The following is a 17487-nucleotide window of genomic DNA, read 5'->3' as shown; positions in this document are numbered from 1 at the left end:
GACCGGTTTTTCCCTCACGGGACGAGGTTTTTCCCTCGCGGGACCGGTTTTTCCCTCACGGGACGAGTTTTTTCCCTCACGGGACTGGTTTTTCCCTCATGGGATGAAGTTTTTCCCTCACAGAACCGGTTTTTCCCTCACGGGACCGGATTTTCCCTCACGGGACAAGGTTTTTCCCTCAGGGATGCGGTTTTCCCTCACGGGACGAGTTTTTCCCCTAACGGGACGCGTTTTCCCTCACGGGACGAGTTTTTTCCCTCACTTTTCCCTCACGGGACCCGGTTTTCCCTCGAGACCCGGATTTCCCCTCACGGAGAGGCCGGACCCGGCCCAGTCCCCGCGGTTTTCCCTCACGGGATGAGGTTTTTCCCTCACGGAACCGGTTTTTCCCTCATGGGATGAAGTTTTTCCCTCATGGGACGTGGTTTTCCCTCACGGCACCGGTTTTTCCCTCACGGGACCCGGTTTTCCCCTCACGGGGAGGCCAGACCCGGCCCAGTCCCCGCGGTTTTCCCTCACGGGACGAGTTTTTTCCCTCATGGGACGAGTTTTTTCCCTCACGGGACCCGGTTTTCCCCTCACGGACCCGGCCCAATCCCCGCGGTTTTCCCCCACGGAGCGAACACGGAGCCCGGAGCAGCGCGGGACTGCAGCAGCCCCGGGGATCAGTGCCACCCTGTGCCTTCCACAGCCCAGGTAATTCCCATTGCCACAGACCCCGTGTAACCCGGCCCCTGCCTCGGCCAAATCCCCCTGCGGCTCTCCTGGGAGTGGTCCCAGCCCTCGCTGGGAGCTGCCACATCCCCCATCCCACCCCCTCCGAGACTGGAGCGAAATACATGACAGATGGCTTAAAAAACCAAAAAGGCAATTATCAAAGGGGAAGGGTTTGGAACATGTCCTTTGAAATCCAAACTTGTTTAGCATTTTTAGCAGCTGAAATAATTTTTGGAGCATCTGATGAGAGCTCTGAGTGCTTCCTTCCCTCCTCTCCCTCGCCAAGCCATCCGTTCAAGGGCTGCCACTGGCACAGCGAGTTCCCTGCTTTGTTGCCATTGGAGTTTTTCATTGGGGAATGGTGGAATGAGGGGATGAACTGCGCTGTGTCCCTTTGAAATCTTCTGTGGCTTTGCAGAGGGCGGAAGCGCCGTACTCTGCGATTCTTCAAACATAACTACATGGGAATGTGCCTCATGTGCTTCCCTTCCCTCACTCTGCCCTGATCTGTTCTCCCTCCACCAAAACGATGGGAATTAACCATTCCCTTGTCATTAGCCATAGCAAGTACCAGATCACTGGGAAAATGAATGACATCCTGTAGCTGAGGGGTGAAGGAAACACCTTTTTGTCACAGCAGCTGCTGGACTGTCCTGGTGATTTGAAACTGCCCCAAAACATTGCAGCTTCCCCAGGGCAATTCCCGCTCCAGCCTGGGCCCATGGGAACCTCTGGGGAGGCTGCACATCCGATGGGATGAGTCTCAGAAAAGAGGATAACAAGGCCCTGGAGGAGATTAAAGTTCGCTCCTTCTGCTGTGAATCTGGAGGACAAACAGCCTCTAATCCCGCTGCAAAGGGGAGATCCAGGGCCTTTAAGACTCCTTTAAGCCGTGTTTGTTTGGGCTCAGCCGGGAGCTGCCCTCCGGCTCTGCAGCTCCTGCTGCTGCCAGGAAAGGGGCAGATCCCAGCGAGGGGGGCTCTGAACCCCCAAATCCGAGTCCTTCCCCGGGCTCGGGTCAGTGGCATGGCAGCGAGGCCGTGCACTTGTTTAAATGTCACTCTCAAACCAGAGCTGTGTCGTGCCTAGAAAAACTTAACAGTTTTTGGAGCAGCTTCCCGGGGCTGGGACTTGTTCGCTTCTTTCCTAGGATGGAGCTGCGGAACAAAGCTGATTCTTTACGGAGGCTCAGGGATGCGGGCAGCCGAGGCGTGGCTAACGCAATTGCACATCCCCTCCTCGCCCGCAGCGGCCGCCGAAGCGGCGCTAATGCCGGGCGATACCTGCGGGGAGAGCAGCGCGGCAGCTGCCGGGACAGCGAGCGGCCAGCGCGGCTTCTGTGCTCCGTGAGCCCGGTGCTGCTCCCTCAGGGCTTCCCCTCGGTGGCACCGGGGCTGTGCTGGAGCGCCCTGCATTGATCCGGGAATGTCCTGCTGCTGGCTGGGACGGTGTGTCCCTGCCAGCACCGCCACAGCACCTTTAATTCCAAGAGCCTTGAAGCTCTTCACCAGCACATTGCAGTGCTTTCATAATTGGCTTCTAATTACACCTCCTTCCTAGGTCTGGGACATTCCCGGGAATAATCAGGATGATCCAGGGGTATCCCAGCACATGGCTGCTCCCGCTTCTGGGTTTGTGTGGTTGTGTCGGTGAGGGAAACAATAGAAAAGTAAAATATTTGTACACCTAAAGACAGCTTTCCCAAGGGCACTGCCATATCACACTGCAGGGGGTGAATTTGGAAAGTGCAGGAGGTGTTTGGGAGCCTCAAAACTAGTCAGTCATCCAAATTAAAATATGGATTTATCAGGTATGGCACAAGTTATGCAGAATAGAATGGTATCTATTACAGATTTCTATTTATGATAACAGTATTAGGTATTTGTTTTCCCACCGGGAAGTGGTGGATATGGATCCCAGTGCAGTTTGGGATCTGATCAGTTCATCTCCAGCCGAACGCAGCCACAGCAGCGATTCTGAGGGAAGGATTTCCCTGCTCGTGGCCCCCTGGAGCAGATCCCGGGCAGGACTCCTCCGTTTGTGCTCAGCCCCGACATTCCCGCTCCGGTAATGATTCCTATTCAAGCAGCCGCAGCGCTGCCAGGATAAAGGAGGCATTTACAGATGGAAAACTAATTGGTGTAGGAATCAAATTTGAAAAATGCAGCATCTTCCTGGAGCAGTGGGAGCGCCTGTAATGAGCTGCCTGCAAAGGAGGCGGCTGTGCCATATTTCTCGGGATGAGGCTGCTGAGCTGGGAACTGCTTCCCACCAAGCCATTGGCTCCTCGGAGCTGCTGCCGTGGGGATATCTCACTCCATTTCTGATGAGGCTCCTTCGCTGGGGCAAACATCTTTGTCTCATTACAGCTCTGTAATTCTGCCACGTGCTGTGGAAGCGGGGGCTGCCAGGATAGATACCCAGGATAGCTGGATGTGCCAGCTGCCGTGCCAGCCGTGTGCCCAGGGAATGACCGCACTGGGATCCTGCCCACGGTGTTTTATCTCTCAGTACTGAAAGGGAAAGCACGACTGCTGTACCCACTCAGTCCCATTACTGTGACAACATCCCGTGCCGTGCCGTGCCGTTCCAGCTTTCCCCGTGCGGTCATGGAGCTCCAGGTGCAGGCACAGCGCAGGTGCCCCTTGGGCCGCCTGGCACTGCAGCCTTGCAAAGGTCAGAGATTGAATGCATTAAATGCACATGCCGCGGGGCGAAGCTGCTGAAAAAGAAAAGCAGCGCCCGGCCGGGCCAGGAGAAGGTGCTGTGGGTTGTTAGGGAGCTCGGGATGGAGCTGTGCCCCCCGTGCCACGGCGGGGACAGCTCCCAGCCCGCGGAGCTGCCTCGGGCACAGCAGCGGGAACGGCTCCTGGCACGGGAGGCTGCGGGTGGCACCGCGGCCATCCCCAAACCCGATTCTCTTTGTGCCAACCCTCCCAGCTCCACGTGTTTAATATTTCTGCACTCTTCCCTGCCATCATCCGCTCGGGATTTTTCTCCTCCCACTTCACACCTCGGCGGAGCCTTCTGGTCCCGCAGCAGATGCATTGGGAGGCTTCTCCTTCTCCGGCACCCGCATATGCTCCATTAAAAGTGTTTGTTTCCATCAGCGGCTCCCGGTTCGGGTGTGACAAAAAAAACCCTCCCAACTTTTTTTGGCCTGGGCTGCAGGCGCGGGGTCCCCGTGTCACCCGCCCGCTCGGTGACAGCGATTTCCCGGTGCTCGGCGGTGCCTCCGACACCCAAAGATAGCGGCAGGAACAGGGTGGGAGGTGCCAGCTGCGAGCTCCCGTTGCCTGGCGATGGCAGCGCGGGCAGGCTGGCATCTCCCGCAGGAATGCCAACCCCGCCTGGCACCGCCGCGGGGTGCTCCGAGGGCACCGGGAAACGGAGCCGTTTCTGCCGAGGGCACCGGGAAACGGAGCCTGTTCTGCCGAGGGCACCGGGAAACGGAGCCTGTTCTGCCGAGGGCACCGGGAAACGGAGCCTTTGCTGCCGAGGGCACCGGGAAACGGAGCCGTTTCTGCCGAGGGCACCGGGAAACGGAGCCGTTTCTGCCGAGGGCACCGGGAAACGGAGCCTTTTCTGCCGAGGGCACCGGGAAACGGAGCCTTTTCTGCCGAGGGCACCGGGAAACGGAGCCTGTTCTGCCGAGGGCACCGGGACACGGAGCTTTTGCTGCCGAGGGCACCGGGAAACGGAGCCGTTTCTGCCGAGGGCACCGTTAAACGGAGCCTTTTCTGCCGAGGGCACCGGGAAACGGAGCCGTTTCTGCCGAGGGCACCGGGAAACGGAGCCGTTTCTGCCGAGGGCAGCGGGAAACGGAGCCTTTTCTGCCGAGGGCACCGGGAAACGGAGCCGTTTCTGCCGAGGGCAGCGGGAAACGGAGCCTTTTCTGCCGAGGGCACCGGGACACGGAGCCTTTTCTGCCGAGGGCACCGGGAAACGGAGCCTTTTCTGCCGAGGGCACCGGGAAACGGAGCCGTTTCTGCCGAGGGCACAGCGGGCTCCGTGCGAGGAGGGCAAACACCGTTCCTGCCCTCGGAGCGGCTCGGGAAGGGTAAAAACCTTCCGGTCGCTATTGTCCCCTGTTGTCACTGCCACGGAAATATAATAAAATGACACACCTCCAACTCCCTTCCCTTCCCTTTCATTTCCTTTGATCTAAATAAAAATAAAATTAAATAAAATTAAATAAAATAAAAGCGGTCAAAAATCAGTGTCAGAGCTCCGAGGTTGCAGCCCTGGACGGGGACTCCACTCCGGCTCCGTTCCAGGCTCGGAGCTCCGCCAGGGCCGCGGGGGCTCTGCCCGTGCTCAGGTACGTGCGGGGGGCGTGGGGGACACACGGGGTGTCCTTGTCACCTCGGGGTGTCCCTGGGGTGGCACACGGTGTGTCCCTGTCACCTCGGAGTGTCCCTGTCACCTCCGAGTGTCCCTGGGGTGGCACACGGTGTGTCCCTGTCACCTCCGAGTGTCCCTGGGTGGCACACGGTGTGTCCCTGTCACCTCGGAGTGTCCCTGACCCTGAGTGTGTCCCTGTGTGTGTGTCCCTGTGCTGAGTGTGTCCCTGAGTGTGTCCCTGTCCCTGAGTGTGTCCCTGTCCCTGAGTGTGTCCCTGAGTGTGTCCCTGTCCCTGAGTGTGTCCCTGAGTGTGTCCCTGTGCTGAGTGTGTCCCTGAGTGTGTCCCTGTGCTGAGTGTGTCCCTGTCCCTGAGTGTGTCCCTGAGTGTGTCCCTGAGTGTGTCCCTGTGCTGAGTGTGTCCCTGAGTGTGTCCCTGAGTGTGTCCCTGAGTGTGTCCCTGAGTGTGTCCCTGTGCTGAGTGTGTCCCTGAGTGTGTCCCTGAGTGTGTCCCTGTGCTGAGTGTGTCCCTGAGTGTGTCCCTGAGTGTGTCCCTGTGCTGAGTGTGTCCCTGTCCCTGAGTGTGTCCCTGTGCTGAGTGTGTCCCTGTCCCTGAGTGTGTCCCTGTGCTGAGTGTGTCCCTGTGCTGAGTGTGTCCCTGTCCCTGAGTGTGTCCCTGTCCCTGAGTGTGTCCCTGAGTGTGTCCCTGTCCCTGAGTGTGTCCCTGTGCTGAGTGTGTCCCTGTGCCGAGTGTGTCCCTGTCCCTGAGTGTGTCCCTGAGTGTGTCCCTGTGCCGAGTGTGTCCCTGAGTGTGTCCCTGTGCTGAGTGTGTCCCTGTGCTGAGTGTGTCCCTGTGCTGAGTGTGTCCCTGTCCCTGAGTGTGTCCCTGTCCCTGAGTGTGTCCCTGTGCTGAGTGTGTCCCTGTGCTGAGCGTGTCCCTGAGTGTGTCCCTGAGTGTGTCCCTGTGCTGAGTGTGTCCCTGAGTGTGTCCCTGTCCCTGAGTGTGTCCCTGAGTGTGTCCCTGTCCCTGAGTGTGTCCCTGTGCTGAGTGTGTCCCTGAGTGTGTCCCTGTGCTGAGTGTGTCCCTGAGTGTGTCCCTGTCCCTGAGTGTGTCCCTGTGCTGAGTGTGTCCCTGTCCCTGAGTGTGTCCCTGTGCTGAGTGTGTCCCTGTGCTGAGTGTGTCCCTGTCCCTGAGTGTGTCCCTGTCCCTGAGTGTGTCCCTGTGCTGAGTGTGTCCCTGTGCTGAGTGTGTCCCTGTGCCGAGTGTGTCCCTGTGCCGAGTGTGTCCCTGTCCCTGAGTGTGTCCCTGTGCTGAGTGTGTCCCTGTGCTGAGTGTGTCCCTGTGCTGAGTGTGTCCCTGTGCCGAGTGTGTCCCTGTCCCTGAGTGTGTCCCTGAGTGTGTCCCTGTGCCGAGTGTGTCCCTGTCCCTGAGTGTGTCCCTGTGCCGAGTGTGTCCCTGTGCCGAGTGTGTCCCTGAGTGTGTCCCTGTCCCTGAGTGTGTCCCTGTCCCTGAGTGTGTCCCTGTGCCGAGTGTGTCCCTGTGCTGAGTGTGTCCCTGAGTGTGTCCCTGTCCCTGAGTGTGTCCCTGTCCCTGAGTGTGTCCCTGTGCCGAGTGTGTCCCTGAGTGTGTCCCTGTCCCTGAGTGTGTCCCTGTCCCTGAGTGTGTCCCTGAGTGTGTCCCTGTGCCGAGTGTGTCCCTGAGTGTGTCCCTGTCCCTGAGTGTGTCCTTGTCCCCGAGTGTGTCCCTGTCACCTCTGAGTGTCCCGGGGGCTGACAGTGTCCCTGTCCCCAAGCATGTCCCGGGGGGAGGGTGGCACTGCCCGTGTCCCTGGGTGAGGGTGGCACACCCCGTGTCACGGTGTCACACCCTGTGTCCCTGTGTCCCCGTGCCAGGGTGTCACTCCCCGTGTCCCTGGGTGAGGGTGGCACACCCCGTGTCCCTGAGGGTGTCACACCCCGTGTCCCCGTGTCACTCCCCGTGTCCCTGGGTGAGGGTGGCACTCCCCGTGTCCCTGAGGGTGTCACACCCCGTGTCCCCGTGTCACTCCCCATGTCCCTGGGTGAGGGTGGCACACCCCATGTCCCTGTGTCAGGGTGGCACTCCCTGTGTCCCTGGGTGAGGGTGGCACACCCCATGTCACGGTGGCACACCCCATGTCCCCGTGTCCCTGTGTCACACCCCGTGTCAGGGTGTCACACCCCATGTCCCCGTGTCAGGGTGGCACTCCCCATGTCCCTGAGGGTGTCACACCCCGTGTCCCCGTGTCACACCCCATGTCAGGGTGGCACTCCCCGTGTCCCCGTGTCACGGTGTCACTTCCCGTGTCCCTGTGTCAGGGTGGCACTCCCCGTGTCAGGGTGGCACTCCCCGTGTCCCTGCGTGAGGGTGTCACACCCCCTGTCCCCGTGTCACTGTGTCACTCCCCGTGTCAGGGTGGCACTCCCCATGTCCCCATGTCACACGGTGTCACACCCCGTGTCCCTGTGTCAGGGTGGCACACCCCGTGTCCCCGTGTCACACCCCGTGTCCCTGGGTGAGGGTGGCACTCCCCGTGTCCCTGAGGGTGGCACACCCCGTGTCCCTGTGTCACGGTGGCACACCCCATGTCCCCGTGTCAGGGTGGCACTCCCCGTGTCACGGTGGCATACCCCGTGTCCCCGTGTCACACCCCATGTCCCTGGGTGAGGGTGGCACACCCCCTGTCCCCTGTCACCGTGTCACTCCCCGTGTCAGGGTGGCACACCCCGTGTCCCGGTGTCACACCCCGTGTCCCCGTGTCAGGGTGGCACTCCCTGTGTCACGGTGTCACTCCCCGTGTCCCTGAGTCACGGTGGCACTCCCGGTGTCACAGTGTCACTCCCCGTGTCCCCGTGTCACAGTGTCACTCCCCGTGTCCCTGTGGGGGGTGGCACACACCGTGTCCCTGAGGGTGGCACTCCCCGTGTCACGGTGGCACTCCCCGTGTCCCTGAGGGTGGCACTCCCTGTGTCCCCGTGGCACACCCCGTGTCCCCGTGTCACGTTGGCACACCCCGTGTCCCTGGGTGAGGGTGGCACTCCCCGTGTCCCTGAGGGTGGCACACCCCTTGTCGCCGTGTCTCACTCGGTGTCCCCGTCTCACGGTGTCACTCGCGGTCCGGCAGCGCCATCTGGTGGCTTCGAGCAGCAGCAGCAGCGGCGGCGGCGAGAGCAGAAACTCATCCATTAATAATTAATTAATAACGCAAAATAAATTAACAGCTACTTAATATTCGTCCTAATTATAAATATTTCAGTATATTGAAACAATAATATTTAGGTTATGATAAAGTTCCCAGTAAGTAATAGATATTGACTAATTAATAAATAATAACTATTTAATAATAGTAAATAATTATTAATGTAATAATTCTATTGCTAAGTTATTGTTTATTTAATAATTAATTATTAATTAGTTAATTATTAATAATACCAATAAACGATTACATACAATTAATACTTTCATAAATTTAATACCTACTATTAATATACTGAATAATTCAATATTCTAATTATTAATTGTTAATTAAAGCTTAATTACAATTAGTAATAAAAAACCGCTATTTTAACTATAATGGTACTGAGATAATTAATAAAAAATATTCATTAAGAAAAAATTAATAAAACTGATTCAATTAGAATTAATTAAAATTATTGCCAAATAATAATAATTACCATGTTAGGACATGACTGTTAATAATATTATAATATGTGATGACTAATTGCTTATTAATAATAAATTATGCAAATATTGATTAATAAATCATGAATTAGGCATTATTTGCTACTTATAATTGTTGAATGATTAATTCCTATTTAGGTCATAATTATTCAGATAATTTATTATGCGTATAATTAATTAGATAATTAATTGAAAAATCATTACTAAGATATATGTTAACTAGGCAATAAATGACATAATTAATTAGGTAGTCAAGAATTTCAATATTCATTGAGCTAATCTGATCATTAATTAGATAACCAGATAATCATTAGATATAAATCTAATTAGATCATTACACAGTTTAGATAATTATCTAAGATAATTGGATAAAAAATTAATTAGAAAAGTATATAATTATTAGATAACTAGATAATTAGTCAATTAATAAATCAATTAGATAATTGTATCATTAAGAAATAAAATAATTAATTACAAAAATATATAGTTAATTGGCTAATTAATCAATCAGATAATAAAGTAATTTAGTAATATTTAATAAAGTAATTGTTAAAGAGGCAATTATTAGCATATTAATTAGGTAATAAAGTATATTAACATAATTAATATCAATATTCATTTATCAAATAATTAGATAATTTGATAATAATTAGATCATTAATTAATTATACAATTAATTTTTAATAAGGTATTTATCTAATTAGCAAATCTAATTGTAATTTTGGTAATTAATAATTACCTTATTAAAAATTATTTAATTACTTACCTAATTAAATATGTAATTACTTAATTATCTAATTAATTCTTTGTCTTTTTAATGATTTAATTTAGAAGCATTTATCAATAGCGTACTTAATAAATTAATAATTAGGCCATTAACTAGCAAATTACTCAATCATTAATTAGGTAATGAATTACTGATTTAAATAATTAGTAAACTATATACATAATAAGTTAACTAATAATTAGTTAGCTAATTACTTTTTTAACAAATTTTGTTTGAATAATTTTTGCCCAAATTAGGAAATTATGCAATAAATTATTAATTAGGTAATTAATTAGGTGGTGAATTAGGCATTGATGAGGACATTATTTGGTAATTTAATTAGGTAATTATTAAACTGTATCATTAATGAAATAGTTGTTCATTAGGTAGCTAAATATTTAGTCAATTATGTAATTAATTATTACTTGAGTAATTGCTATATAATGAATATTTAAATGAAAATTTAAATGAAATTAATTTAAACGAATATTTAAATGAAATTTAAATGAATATTTAAATGAAAATTTAAATAAATATTTTATTAATTAATGAACTAGAACTAATATGCTATAATCAGCACTTAAGGAAATAATAATTATTAATAATTTAATAATTATATTAATGAAAATATTTATTATTATTAATTAATATTAGTTGTAATTACAGAATTAGGTATTTAGTAAATTAAGATCCAATTATGGAAGTAATTATTAATCAATTAACAATTATTAATTAATTAGCATCTACAAATTTTTACTCATTAATAATTATCAAATAATTGTTTGGGTAATTATACATTATAATCTAATGAATAATTATGCAATTAAAGAACAATTTATAATAAATTAGGATATTATTTTTTACTAATTATTTAATAATTACATATGAAGGTAATTATGTATTTATTTTTATAGAAAATTATTTTAAATTCACTCATTAATTATCACTAATCACTAATTAATTATTAATTACTTTTTACTAATTGATCATTGAAGGAATTTTAAGTAATTTTTTACTAATTAATAGTAAATAATTTCTTCTATTATTGAGTAAATAAATATTAATAATAATTGATCACTGATAAATATGAACTATTATTAAATAGAAATACCAATTATTATAATTAAATTTAATTAATATCATTTTTGTAAGGTTCTTTTTTTTCTATTTTTAATTCTCTTTTTTCATATTTATTTCCACTTTTATTTCTATTTGATATTTTATATCTCTATAAATATATTTTGATATTTTAAAAATTATTGAAATAAATATATTACTAATTTAAATTAATTAAATTAGATTAATTAGATAAAGTATTGATTTTTCTTTTTTTTATTCTGATTTTTTCTATTTATTGCCATTCTTTGTTTTATTTTATGGCATTTGAAATTTTGTATATAAATAAATATATATGGAATATTTCTATTTTTTCCATATTTTTTTCTAAAATTACTTAAGTAATTATTATTAAAATAAATTAATTAAATTATTTTAATGAAATAAAGGGGGTTTTTATTCCATTTTTATATTTATTTTATTTTTTACATCCTTCTTTTATCTTTAAGGCATTTTATAGATTTGTATACTTTATTATTCTTTAAAATTATTTTTAAATTATTTATTTTATTTTGTATTTTATGTGTTTTTATTTTTGTTGGGGTATTTTTTGTTTTTTATTCTGTTTATTTTTAATTTTGGGGTGATTTTTTGGTTTTTATAATTTTTTGTGTAGTTTTATTTTAGTTCTCTATTTTATTTTTAATTTATTGGGGTTATTTAAAAGAGTTTTTAGAAGTTCTTTGTGATGTTTACAAAATAATTTTCCTTCTACAATTATTTTTTATTATTTTATAGTTTTGATATTTTTCTAAATTTTATTTTGGGGTTTTGATTTTCTATTTTATTTTTATTATTATTTTTGTGGCAGTTTTAAAAGGTTTTTTAATATTTCTTTTGTAGTTTTTTTCCTGTTTTTCTATTTTTTATTATTTTATTTTATTTTATTTTATTTTATTTTATTTTATTTTATTTTATTTTATTTTATTTTATTTTATTTTATTTTAATTCATTTTATTTTAATTCATTTTAATTCATTTTAATTTGGGGTTTTTGAGGGGTTTATTTACTTTTTAGTTGTTTATTTCTATATTTATTTTTAAACTGTTGGGTTACTGATATTTATTTTAATTTTTATAGTTTTTTTTGGTTTTTATACTTCAAGGTTTCTCTATTTTTTTCAATGTTCATTATTTTTGAGGGTTTTTATAGTATTTTGTTTTTTAATTTATTTTTTTACACTTTTATTATGGTTTTATTTCAGGAGGTCTTTATTTTTTTGTGTTTTTTTCTATTTATTTTATTTTTTATTGTTTAAATTTTATTTTATTTTTGTGTATTTTGCGGACTTTCTTTTTTTTTATCTATTTTTTTGGGGTTTTAATTTCATTTTTTGATTTATTTTTTAATTTTTTATTGTTGCTTTTATTTTAGGGACTTCGTATTTCTTTTGTAGCTCTTTTTCCTTTTTCCTATTTTTTGTTAGTGTTGGCGGATTTGTGTTTTGTATTTTTTTGGGGTGAGGTTTTTTGTTTTTATTTTCATTTTTTTCTTTTTAGTTCTTTTTACGTATTTTGGGTGGTTTTAAATTTTTTTTTTTTAATATATATTTATTTTTTAATATATATTTATTTTTTAATATATATATATTTTTAATATATATTTATTTTTATTTTTAAATATTGATTGATTTATTAAAGTTTATTTATTTTAATAAAGCTGGAAAGGTGCCCTATTTATTTATTTATATGGTATTTATTTTTATGGGAAATATCCCTATTTATTGACTATTCCCACCGGTGTGGGGGTGACAGAAAAATTCTGATTGTGTCTGTGGGGGTGACAAAAATCCCAATTGTGTGTGTGTGACAGAAATCCCAATTGTGTGTGTGTGACAGTGACAGAAATCCCAATTGTGTGTGTGTGTGACAGTGACAGAAATCCCAATTGTGTGTGTGTGTGACAGTGACAGAAATCCCAATTGTGTGTGTGTGACAGTGACAGAAATCCCAATTGTGTGTGTGACAGAAATCCCAATTGTGTGTGTGTGTGACAGTGACAGAAATCCCAATTGTGTGTGTGTGACAGAAATCCCAATTGTGTGTGTGTGACAGAAATCCCAATTGTGTGTGTGTGACAGTGACAGAAATCCCAATTGTGTGTGTGACAGTGACAGAAATCCCAATTGTGTGTGTGTGTGTGACAGTGACAGAAATCCCAATTGTGTGTGTGTGTGTGTGACAGAAATCCCAATTGTGTGTGTGTGACAGTGACAGAAATCCCAATTGTGTGTGTGACAGTGACAGAAATCCCAATTGTGTGTGTGTGTGACAGTGACAGAAATCCCAATTGTGTGTGTGTGTGACAGTGACAGAAATCCCAATTGTGTGTGTGTGACAGTGACAGTGACAGAAATCCCAATTGTGTGTGTGTGTGTGACAGTGACAGAAATCCCAATTGTGTGTGTGTGACAGTGACAGAAATCCCAATTGTGTGTGTGTGTGTGTGTGACAGAAATCCCAATTGTGTGTGTGTGTGACAGAAATCCCAATTGTGTGTGTGTGACAGTGACAGAAATCCCAATTGTGTGTGTGTGTGACAGTGACAGAAATCCCAATTGTGTGTGTGTGTGTGACAGAAATCCCAATTGTGTGTGTGTGACAGTGACAGAAATCCCAATTGTGTGTGTGACAGTGACAGAAATCCCAATTGTGTGTGTGACAGTGACAGAAATCCCAATTGTGTGTGTGTGTGACAGTGACAGAAATCCCAATTGTGTGTGTGTGACAGTGACAGAAATCCCAATTGTGTGTGTGACAGTGACAGAAATCCCAATTGTGTGTGTGTGTGACAGAAATCCCAATTGTGTGTGTGTGTGACAGAAATCCCAATTGTGTGTGTGTGTGTGTGACAGTGACAGAAATCCCAATTGTGTGTGTGTGTGTGTGACAGAAATCCCAATTGTGTGTGTGTGACAGTGACAGAAATCCCAATTGTGTGTGTGTGTGACAGTGACAGAAATCCCAATTGTGTGTGTGTGTGTGTGACAGTGACAGAAATCCCAATTGTGTGTGTGTGACAGTGACAGAAATCCCAATTGTGTGTGTGACAGTGACAGAAATCCCAATTGTGTGTGTGTGTGACAGTGACAGAAATCCCAATTGTGTGTGTGTGACAGTGACAGAAATCCCAATTGTGTGTGTGTGTGTGACAGAAATCCCAATTGTGTGTGTGTGTGACAGAAATCCCAATTGTGTGTGTGTGTGACAGTGACAGAAATCCCAATTGTGTGTGCGTGTGTGACAGTGACAGAAATCCCAATTGTGTGTGTGTGTGACAGTGACAGAAATCCCAATTGTGTGTGTGTGTGTGTGTGACAGAAATCCCAATTGTGTGTGTGTGACAGTGACAGAAATCCCAATTGTGTGTGTGTGACAGTGACAGAAATCCCAATTGTGTGTGTGTGACAGTGACAGAAATCCCAATTGTGTGTGTGACAGTGACAGAAATCCCAATTGTGTGTGTGTGACAGTGACAGAAATCCCAATTGTGTGTGTGACAGTGACAGAAATCCCAATTGTGTGTGTGTGTGACAGTGACAGAAATCCCAATTGTGTGTGTGTGTGTGACAGTGACAGAAATCCCAATTGTGTGTGTGTGTGACAGTGACAGAAATCCCAATTGTGTGTGTGACAGTGACAGAAATCCCAATTGTGTGTGTGTGTGACAGAAATCCCAATTGTGTGTGTGTGACAGTGACAGAAATCCCAATTGTGTGTGTGTGTGTGTGACAGAAATCCCAATTGTGTGTGTGTGTGATAGTGACAGAAATCCCAATTGTGTGTGTGTGTGTGACAGAAATCCCAATTGTGTGTGTGACAGTGACAGAAATCCCAATTGTGTGTGTGTGTGACAGAAATCCCAATTGTGTGTGTGTGTGTGTGTGACAGAAATCCCAATTGTGTGTGTGTGTGTGACAGTGACAGAAATCCCAATTTTGTGTGTGACAGTGACAGAAATCCCAATTGTGTGTGTGTGTGTGTGTGACAGAAATCCCAATTGTGTGTGTGTGTGACAGTGACAGAAATCCCAATTGTGTGTGTGTGTGTGACAGAAATCCCAATTGTGTGTGTGTGTGTGACAGTGACAGAAATCCCAATTGTGTGTGTGTGTGTGACAGTGACAGAAATCCCAATTGTGTGTGTGTGACAGTGACAGAAATCCCAATTGTGTGTGTGTGTGTGACAGAAATCCCAATTGTGTGTGTGTGTGTGACAGTGACAGAAATCCCAATTGTGTGTGTGACAGTGACAGAAATCCCAATTGTGTGTGTGACAGTGACAGAAATCCCAATTGTGTGTGTGTGTGTGACAGTGACAGAAATCCCAATTGTGTGTGTGTGACAGTGACAGAAATCCCAATTGTGTGTGTGTGTGACAGAAATCCCAATTGTGTGTGTGACAGTGACAGAAATCCCAATTGTGTGTGTGTGTGACAGTGACAGAAATCCCAATTGTGTGTGTGTGTGACAGAAATCCCAATTGTGTGTGTGTGTGACAGTGACAGAAATCCCAATTGTGTGTGTGTGACAGTGACAGAAATCCCAATTGTGTGTGTGTGTGTGACAGAAATCCCAATTGTGTGTGTGTGTGTGTGACAGTGACAGAAATCCCAATTGTGTGTGTGTGTGTGACAGAAATCCCAATTGTGTGTGTGTGTGTGTGTGACAGAAATCCCAATTGTGTGTGTGACAGTGACAGAAATCCCAATTGTGTGTGTGTGTGACAGAAATCCCAATTGTGTGTGTGTGACAGTGACAGAAATCCCAATTGTGTGTGTGACAGTGACAGAAATCCCAATTGTGTGTGTGTGTGACAGTGACAGAAATCCCAATTGTGTGTGTGTGACAGAAATCCCAATTGTGTGTGTGTGACAGTGACAGAAATCCCAATTGTGTGTGTGACAGTGACAGAAATCCCAATTGTGTGTGTGTGTGACAGTGACAGAAATCCCAATTGTGTGTGTGTGTGTGTGTGACAGTGACAGAAATCCCAATTGTGTGTGTGTGACAGTGACAGAAATCCCAATTGTGTGTGTGTGTGTGACAGAAATCCCAATTGTGTGTGTGTGACAGTGACAGAAATCCCAATTGTGTGTGTGTGACAGTGACAGAAATCCCAATTGTGTGTGTGTGACAGAAATCCCAATTGTGTGTGTGACAGTGACAGAAATCCCAATTGTGTGTGTGTGTGTGACAGTGACAGAAATCCCAATTGTGTGTGTGTGACAGTGACAGAAATCCCAATTGTGTGTGTGTGTGTGACAGTGACAGAAATCCCAATTGTGTGTGTGTGTGTGACAGAAATCCCAATTGTGTGTGTGTGTGTGTGTGACAGTGACAGAAATCCCAATTGTGTGTGTGTGTGTGACAGTGACAGAAATCCCAATTGTGTGTGTGTGTGTGTGTGTGTGTGACAGTGACAGAAATCCCAATTGTGTGTGTGACAGTGACAGAAATCCCAATTGTGTGTGTGTGTGTGACAGTGACAGAAATCCCAATTGTGTGTGTGACAGTGACAGAAATCCCAATTGTGTGTGTGTGTGACAGTGACAGAAATCCCAATTGTGTGTGTGACAGTGACAGAAATCCCAATTGTGTGTGACAGTGACAGAAATCCCAATTGTGTGTGTGTGTGACAGTGACAGAAATCCCAATTGTGTGTGTGTGTGTGACAGAAATCCCAATTGTGTGTGTGTGACAGTGACAGAAATCCCAATTGTGTGTGTGTGTGTGACAGTGACAGAAATCCCAATTGTGTGTGTGTGACAGAAATCCCAATTGTGTGTGTGTGTGTGTGACAGAAATCCCAATTGTGTGTGTGCGTGTGACAGTGACAGAAATCCCAATTGTGTGTGTGTGACAGAAATCCCAATTGTGTGTGTGTGTGTGTGACAGAAATCCCAATTGTGTGTGTGCGTGTGACAGTGACAGAAATCCCAATTGTGTCTGTGGGAGTGACAGAAATCCCAATTGTGTCTGTGGGAATAACAGAAAATCCTAATGTGTGTTTTTGTGGGAATAACAGAAATCTGGATGTGTGTTTTTGTGGGAATAACAGAAAATCCTGATCAGTGTTTTGTGGGAATAACAGCAAAAATTCGTGATTGTGTTTTGTGGGAATAAAAGAGCAAAAAATCCTGATTGTTTGTTTTGTGGGAATAACAGAGCAAAAACCTGACTGTGTTTTGTGGGAATAACAGAAAATTCCAATTGTGTGTTTTGTGGGAATAACAGAAATCTGGATGTGTATTTTGTGGGAATAACAGAGCAAAAGCCTGATGTGTGTTTTGTGGGAGTAACAGCAAAGAAACCTGACTGTCTTTTGTGGGAATAAAAGAGCAAAAAATCCTGATGTGTGTTTTGTGGGAATAACAGAGCAAAAACCTGATTGTGTTTTGTGGGAATAACAGAAAATTCTGATCAATGTTTTGTGGGAATTAAAAAAATCTGGATGTGTGCTTTTTGGGAATAACATGGCAAAAACCTGATTGTGTTTTGTGGGAATAAAGAACAAAGGAACTCAAACCTTACCTGCACTGGACATCTGAAACCTGATTGTGTTTTGTGGGAATAACAGAGCAAAAACCTGATTGTGTTTTGTGGGAATAACAGAGCAAAAACCCGATTGTGTTTTGTGGGAATAAGAGCAAAAACCTGATTGTGTTTTGTGGGAACAACAGAGCAAAAACCTGATTGTGTTTTGTGGGAATAAGAGCAAAAACCTGATTGTGTTTTGTGTGAATAACAGAGCAAAAACCTGATTGTGTTTTGTGGGAATAACAGAGCAAAAACCTGATTGTTTTGTGGAATAACTGCAAAGAAACTCCAAGCTTACTTGCAGTGGCC

The 17487-nt window shown here is 44.8% G+C and overlaps 1 long non-coding RNA gene across 1 annotated transcript; it reads left to right on the top strand.

The window, feature by feature from the left end:
- The first annotated feature begins 431 nt into the window (after positions 1-431).
- LOC121468152 (uncharacterized) lies at positions 432-4907 on the top strand. The gene is made up of 2 exons (XR_012053421.1): positions 432-696; positions 1868-4907. It is a non-coding gene; the product is annotated as an uncharacterized lncRNA (long non-coding RNA).
- The last annotated feature ends 12580 nt before the right edge of the window (positions 4908-17487 follow it).

Source organism: Taeniopygia guttata, chromosome W (genome assembly GCF_048771995.1).
Source record: "Taeniopygia guttata chromosome W, bTaeGut7.mat, whole genome shotgun sequence".
NCBI lineage: Eukaryota > Metazoa > Chordata > Aves > Passeriformes > Estrildidae > Taeniopygia > Taeniopygia guttata.
The sequence above is the reverse complement of the archived record's forward strand: the minus strand, read 5'-3'. Positions and strand labels throughout refer to the sequence as shown.